Genomic DNA, 7,965 nt, shown 5'->3' with positions numbered 1-7,965 from the left:
GAGGTTGGTGATGGTTTCAGAGACAATGCCATGATGATCCTGAGTGGGGTTCTCTTCGAGGGCTAAGTAAGAGAGGGGAAGAGAGTTATGGCGTCAGATGACAGGGGAGGGTTGGTTGTTCAGGGAAGGTGGGATGGGAGGAAAATGGAGGCTCTAAGGACCCAAGAGGTGACAGGGGAGCTGAGAAACCTGGGGTCTAACAGTCTTTATTTGAATTAGTTTTTGCTTAAGACAGATAAGCAGACAGGAAATATGATTATGATTTAACATCTATTACTTAAACTTGATTGTAGAGTGATCAGGAGTGGGTGCACGTTATTCCAGGTTATATGATATTCCAAAAGAACCAAAAAGGAACAGAAGGTAGAGTAGCATTGTTAATGAAGGAGGGTATCAGAGAGGCAGGGAGTTGTGATACTGAGGCAGTGGATAGCAGCGCACAGTACTGTATTTGTCAACATGGAGCTGAGAGCGAGCGTGCAAATCTGGTGGGACCAAAGGAGGTTGGGGATGGCAAGGGAGGAGCACCTTAGTAGTTTAAGAAAGTAAAGAGACTGGAGTTGATCTCTTGACAGGTTGGAGCATAAGTGGGAAAACTGCTGGGGTATATTTGAGGAGAACGGCAGCAGTCTTGAGAGATTTTAATTAACATACAAATGAACCAAACAGGTTGTTGTATAGCTGATGAAGAATACGTTGAATACGTCAGAGATTGCTTAGTAGAGCCATACGTTATAGAACCTAGCTAGGAACAGATTACTTTGGATGTATTCATGTGTAATGAAGAAGGATTAACATGAGACCTTGTAGTTAAATATCTTCTTGGAGCTAGAGATCATAATATGATAGAACTCCAGATGCAGTTTGAGGATGAACACCACAGGACCGAAACCACTATCTCCAACTTAAATAAAGACAACTAATATGGATTGAATGTGGAGTTTTCTAAGGGGACTGTGAAAATCAGCTAACAGACAGGTCACTAGATGACAAGTGGCATATATTTAAACAGTTGATCCATAACAATCAGCAGGCAATTATACCAATTAGGAAAAAATGGATTTTCTGAGAAAGAACCAAAATCTGTTATTAACAAAGGAGGTCAAGAATAATATTTAGAAATGTAGACTAAGTAGGCAGGATTTGGTAGGTTAGTGAACTTAAAATATTTTAGGATCCAGCAGAAAAAGATTATAAAGCTTATATGAAGGGAGGAAATTGATTTTCAGAGAAAACTGATATGTAATATCAATGAATTAGCAACAGGTGAATTAACACCAGGAAACAAAAAAAAAGAAAATTGGAGAACATTGACCTCTATTACAAAACAGACTTTGAAACAATACATCAATTCAACTAGATAAGTCCTATCAATATCCATGAACACTTGGCTGGTCTCTACAATAAGCAACTGAATATTTCTGTCCCCACTCATGACAAAACTAAGCATTGCCCCCTTAACTCACAGCTTCTTTCTTGCATAGATTCTTGCAGACTGAGATAATTCTCACAGAATCCAGAGTTTACTTTCAGAAAAAAACTCTCCTTTTATTACAAGCTGACATTAACAGGGTGATGTCACATAGATAGATAGATATACTTTATTAATCCCAAGGGAAATTGGGTTTCGTTACAGCCGCACCAACCAAGAATAGAGCGTAAATATAGCAATACAAAAACCACAAACAATCAAACAACAAAATGCAAACTATGCCAGATGGAAAATAAGTCCGGGACCAGTCTATTGGCTCAGGGCGTCTGACCCTCCACGGGAGGAGCTGCACGTTCGATGGCCACAGGCTGGAACGACCTCCCGTGCCGCCAAGTTTTGTATCACGGTGGAATGTGGCCGAAGTCCAACAGTAAAAAGTTCAATATCCAGTCTGCAAACATGTTCCTTGATCGTAATATGCCCCGGATTGCACCATCTGTTGTTAACCAGATCAGTAAGCACCCAACTCCTTTACGCTTACCGCTCTCAGTGCACTTCCGGTCAGCCGGAACGGTATTACCCATCGAACTCCTCTTCTCCATGAGTCTCTGTTGTGGGATAATGGGATAAATTGCTCCCCAGTTCAAAGTTTCCATTATTCTTATACTACTTCAATGTCTACCATGCATGCCCTGTGTAAACATAAGGGAGGGAAGCTTTTTACTATGCCAAACTGTAGTGCTTATGTTTTGTGTGAGCCGTCAAGCATAAGCATCACATGTGCTCCATGAGCAGCGTACTGTTCCATTTTTAGCTTTATGTGTACAATGGTAAGCTTCCATCCCAGAGTTTATGGGATTGTTATTAGGCTGGTAACCAGATATGTGTTTACTATAGCCCACTTCAGCTTGTAGCTTGTGGTTTGGGGTTTGAACTGGTTCACATTCTGGTACCAATCCTGCAGAATCCCTCTTTATCTTTCAGCTACAAGATTATCCCCATTCTGTACTAAAGCGCTACAGAGTTATTTCACAATTCCCTACAATAGCACCCAGCATAGTTGTGATGCACTCAACATCCATGCAGCAGTTTTGATATATGTACTGTCAAAGGCTTCCTAAAGTATAATGTGCATATTAACCTTGTCATCAGGCAGGCAATTAATTTCATTCAGCGGAGAGATTGAGGTGAAGGAACCCTTCGGAGGCAGTGATCGTAACATGATTGAATTCACTGTGAAATTTGAAAAAGAGAAGCCGAAATCTGATGTGTCAGTATTTCAGTGGAGTAAAGGAAATTACAGTGGCATGAGAGAGGAACTGGCCAAAGTTGACTGGAAAGGGACACTGGTGGGAAAGGCGGCAGAGCAGCAGTGACTGGAGTTTATGTGAGAATTGAGGAAGGTGCAAGACAGATATATTCCAAAAACGAAGAAATTTTCGAATGGAAAAAGGATGCAACCGTGGTTGACAAGAGAAGTGAAAGCAAAAGTTGAAGCAAAGGAGAGGGCATACAAGGAAGCAAAAATCAGTGGGAAGACAGAGGATTGGAAAGTTTTTAAAAGCTTACAAAAGGAAACTAAGAAGGTCATTAAGAGGGAAAAGATTAACTATGAAAGGAAGCTAGCAAATAATATCAAAGAGGATACTAAAAGCTTTTTCAAGTATATAAAGAGTAAAAGACAGGTACGAGTAGATATAGGACCAATAGAAAATGATGCTGGAGAAATTGTAATGGGAGATAAGGAGATGGCAGAGGAACTGATGGAGTATTTTGCATCAGTCTTCACTGAGGAAGACATCAGCAGTATACCGGACACTCAAGGGTGGCAGGGAAGAGAAGTGTGTGCAGTCACAATTACAACAGAGAAAGTACTCAGGAAGCTGAATAGTCTAAGGGTAGATAAATCTCCTGGATCAGATGGAACGCACCCTCGTGTTCTGAAGGAAGTAGCTGTGGAGATTGCGGAGGCATTAGCGATGATCTTTCAAAAGTCAATAGATTCTGGCATGGTTCCGGAGGACTGGAAGATTGCAAATGTCACTCCGCTATTTAAGAAGGGGGCAAGGAAGCAAAAAGGAAATTATAGACCTGTTAGCTTGACATTGGTGGTTGGGAAGTTGTTGGAGTCGATTGTCAAGGATGAGGTTACAGAGTACCTGGAGGCATATGACAAGATAGGCAGAACTCAGCATGGATTCCTTAAAGAAAAATCCTGCCTGACAAACATATTACAATTTTTTGAGGAAATTACAAGTAGGCTAGACAAGGGAGATGCAGTGGATGTTGTATATTTGGATTTTCAGAAGGCCTTTGACAAGGTGCCACACATGAGGCTACTTAACATGGAATTACGGGAAAGTTACATACGTGGATAGAGCGTTAGCTGATTGGCAGGAAACAGAGAGTAGGAATAAAGGGATCCTATTCTGGTTGGCTGCCGGTTACCGGTGGTATTCCACAGGGGTCCGTGTTGGGGCCGCTTCTTTTTACATTGTACATCAATGATTTGGATTATGGAATAGATGGCTTTGTGGCTAAGTTTGCTGACGATACAAAGATAGGTGGAGGGGCCGGTAGTGCTGAGGAAATGGAGAGTCTGCAGAGAGACTTGGATAGATTGGAAGAATGGGCAAAGAAGTGGCAAATGAAATACAATGTTGAAAAGTGTATGGTTATGCACTTTGGCAGAAGAAATAAACGGGCAGACTATTATTTAAATGGGGAAAGAATTCAAAGTTCTGAGATGCAACGGGACTTGGGAGTCCTTGTACAGGATACCCTTAAGGTTAACCTCTAGGATGAGTCGGTGGTGAAGAAGGCAAATGCAATGTTGGCATTCATTTCTAGAGGAATAGAGTATAGGAGCAGGGGTGTGATGTTGAGGCTCTATAAGGTGCTGGTGAGACCTCACTTGGAGTACTGTGGGCAGTTTTGGTCTCCTTATTTAAGAAAGGATGTGCTGACATTGGAGAGGGTACAGAGAAGATTCACTAGAATGATTCCGGGAATGAGACAGTTAACATATGAGGAACGTTTGTCCGCTCTAGGACTGTATTCCTTGGAGTTTAGAAGAATGAGGGGAGACCTCATAGAAACATTTCAAATGTTGAAAGGCATGGACAGAGTGGATGTGGCAAAGCTGTTTCCCATGACAGGGGAGTCTAGTACAAGAGGGCATGACTTAAGGATTGAAGGGCGCCCATTCAGAACAGAAATGCAAAGAAATTTTTTTAGTCAGAGGGTGGTGAATCTATGGAATTTGTTGCCACGGACTGCAGTGGAAGCCAAGTCATTGGGTGTATTTAAGGCAGAGATTGATAGGTATCTGAGTAGCCAGGGCATCAAAGGTTATGGTGAGAAGGCGGGGGAGTGGGACTAAATGGAAAAATGGATCAGTTCATGATAAAATGGTGGAGCAGACTCGATGGGCCGAATGGCTGACTTCTGCTCCTTTGTCTTAAGGTCTTATGGACCAAATTCCAGTTCTAAGCTCTCAAGTTCAAACTCATGGATAGTATTTCTAAGGAATTGCTCTACTCCTTGAATCTTGCTGTCTGAAGTTCCTTTAATTGGGGACTTGTACCCATGTACAATATTTCACATTCTATGACAGTGAAGACATCAGATAATTTTAAGTGTGCATTCTGAGATCTTTAGTTGCCCCCATAAAATCGCTGATTAGACCTCCATTTTGCATCCAGATAACTTGCAGTCCCTCTGCCTCAACTGACCAACTGACTTCCCTCAAAAGCAATTTACAGTACCCATATCACTTGGCTGTGAAAGAGGTTATGCCACTAATACTCTTGCTGTGGACTTGTTTGGCACCAAGGGTGCCCTGAGAGTGTTTCTTATATGTTTCTCAGCACTAAATCCATTCTAGTGGCAGATATTAAGTTCTGTGTGCCAAAGTTTGCTGGAATCCTCTCATTTGCCAGCCCTCAGACTAGATGATCCCAGAACATCCAATCTAAAACTGGCTGAAAATTACACCTTTTAGCCTGACAAATTGATTCCATGTTCTGAACTTAAACCACTCAAAAAAATCTGAAGGCACCTGGTTAAGATATCTGTTCTGAATTGTTAGTTTCCTTCATGAGCGATTTCGCCCATATTCCATGAAACAAGCAAACTCAAAAGTCCCTCATGTATCCCGGGTTTTACGTAGTACCTTCCCCTCTTCACTTAAGGCCATGATCTTGAATTCTATGCTCTCCAGAACCATCTAGAGTCACAATGAAGCACTTTCTGTTTTTCCTCTCAGCTCTTGTAAAATGCCACACTGAGAGTCACCTTGCACTCTCCATATCTGCAGTGGAAATACGGGTAAAATGTCCATTTTCCCTGCTCCACACCAGCCATTAAGTGACAAATTCATATCATGGTAATCAGTGATTAGGATTAAAATTGCAAGGTCTTTACCAAATGTGTTTAATTAACACTACAGATAGTTAATATCACTTTCATCCAAAGTAATCCCCAGAGAAAAAGAAATTCTGAAGAAAGGAAGATTACCTAAACATGGAGAGAATGTGAGCCAAAAGGAAAGAAAAGTTGAAAGAAAGTTAAAATCAGAGAGAGAGGGAAAAAACAAAGGTAAATTGAGAAATAAGTTACACACATCTAAGTTGCTGGTGAACGCAGCAGGCCAGACATTTGAAGGGTCTCGGCCCGAAATGTCGACTGTACCGCTTCCTAGGGATGCTGCCTGGCCTGCTGCGTTCACTAGCAACTTTGATGTGTGTTGCTTGAATTTCCAGCATCTGCAGAATTCCTCGTGTTTGAGAAATAAGTTGTGAGTTTTGTTACCATCTACTTCCAGATATCAGATTACTATCATAGAGCATTCCAAACCTGACATGAGCCCCGATTCATATTTCTTGACACATTAGATAGCCCATTACTCTCAACCTTCTTGATCATACTTCCTACCCCTGCCAGGCCCCAACAGACTCAAGAATTATCAGATACTTTCCACCAGCTCTGTTGTTTCTCCTCCTGCTCCTTTTTTACTGCAGCCCTTGCTCCCAATACCAACCAACATTTATATTGATGTTAGATTTAGAGTTTTCAAGGAAAGTGAAAAATTGTACAAGATGAAGCCATAATTTATATATAAATAAAAGCATGTACAGCCATATACGGCAAATGTGCTATGTGTATATATGGCTATTAATCATTATAATATAGAAACAGATGAAGAAAGGAGCATAATTTTAACAGGCAAGACATTTCAGGGGATTATTGCTGTTACCATGATACATTAATAGTGCAAATCCATACTAATTTATAAAGATCTTCTATGCAGTGAAAGGTACAGGGCATGGGTCACAATCATCCCCAAACCACCATGTGATTTGACCCACGGATGGTCATGATAAACCTGATGAAACATTCAATTTTGCCATAAGATTTTCAATGGTTCTTAGCAATTGTGAAATCACTGCATTTTCAGTGCTGATACAAATTATTCCCACTGGAGCCATTTAAGGCGGCAATTAATGTCATTGAGGGCCTTGTTAATGAAGTGATTTATGCTTGTGACATGATAATCAACCTGAAGATCTATAAAAGCACCAATGAAACTGAGGAGTCTGACTCCATCACATGATGAACTGTTCCTTGAGTTATTTTTAATCTATCTTGGCAATAATTTTCTGCTGATCCAGCAGTCCACATTCCAGTGGGTGTCTGAAAACAATAATTTCCAGGTCACAAATCTGCTTTGACACAGAGTCAAATGAAATTAGATAGATTTACTTTTTAAAAACAATATTTTGGGATAGGGCATAGCAGTGATCTGCTATAGACATACAATGGGTGTGACATGCTTGACAGAATAACGTAATTTTGGAGCAACACACACAGAATGCTGGAGGAACTCAGCAGATCAGGCAGAATCTTCAGAAGTGAACAAATAGTGAATGTTTCAGGCTGAGACGCCTCATCAGGACCCGAAAGGAAGGAGTAAGAATCCAGAATAAGAAGGTGTGGGGCGTGCTCGTTTCAGCAGCACATATACTAAAATTGGAACAATACAGAGAAGATTAGCATGGCCCCTGCGCAAGGATGACACGCAAATTTGTGAAGAAGGTGTGGGGCGAGGAAAGAGTACAAGATAGAAGGTGATAGGTGAAGTCAGGTGAGTTAGGGAGGGAGGATGAAGTAAGAAGATGGAAGATAATAGGTGGAAAAGGTGAAGTGCTGGAGAAGAAGGATTCTGACAGGAGAGGAGAGTGGACCATGGGAGAAAGGGGATGAGGAGCACCAAAATGAGTTGGCGGGCAAGTGAGAAGAAGAGAAGGGGTAAGAAGGGAGCCAGAGTGGAAATGGAAAGGGGAAGGGTAAAATTTACTGTAAGTTAGAGAAATCAATGTTCATGCCATCAGGTTGAAGGCTACCCAGATGAAACCTGAGAATGACCTCATCATGGTAGTAGTAGAGGAGAGGCTATTATGGGCCTACGATTGTTAAAGATTAATACCAATTGCTTTGCCTTATGTCTGGGCCTGTTCCAGATTGATAGGTAG

The 7,965-nt window shown here is 41.3% G+C and overlaps 1 pseudogene; it reads left to right on the top strand.

Annotated features, from left to right (window-relative positions):
- Positions 1–7,432: 7,432 nt before the first annotated feature.
- On the top strand, positions 7,433–7,532 carry LOC140211769 (U6 spliceosomal RNA; annotated as a pseudogene).
- Positions 7,533–7,965: the final 433 nt, after the last annotated feature.

The sequence above is a fragment of the Mobula birostris genome, chromosome 17, assembly GCF_030028105.1.
Source record: "Mobula birostris isolate sMobBir1 chromosome 17, sMobBir1.hap1, whole genome shotgun sequence".
Taxonomy (NCBI): domain Eukaryota; kingdom Metazoa; phylum Chordata; class Chondrichthyes; order Myliobatiformes; family Myliobatidae; genus Mobula; species Mobula birostris.
The sequence above is the reverse complement of the archived record's forward strand: the minus strand, read 5'-3'. Positions and strand labels throughout refer to the sequence as shown.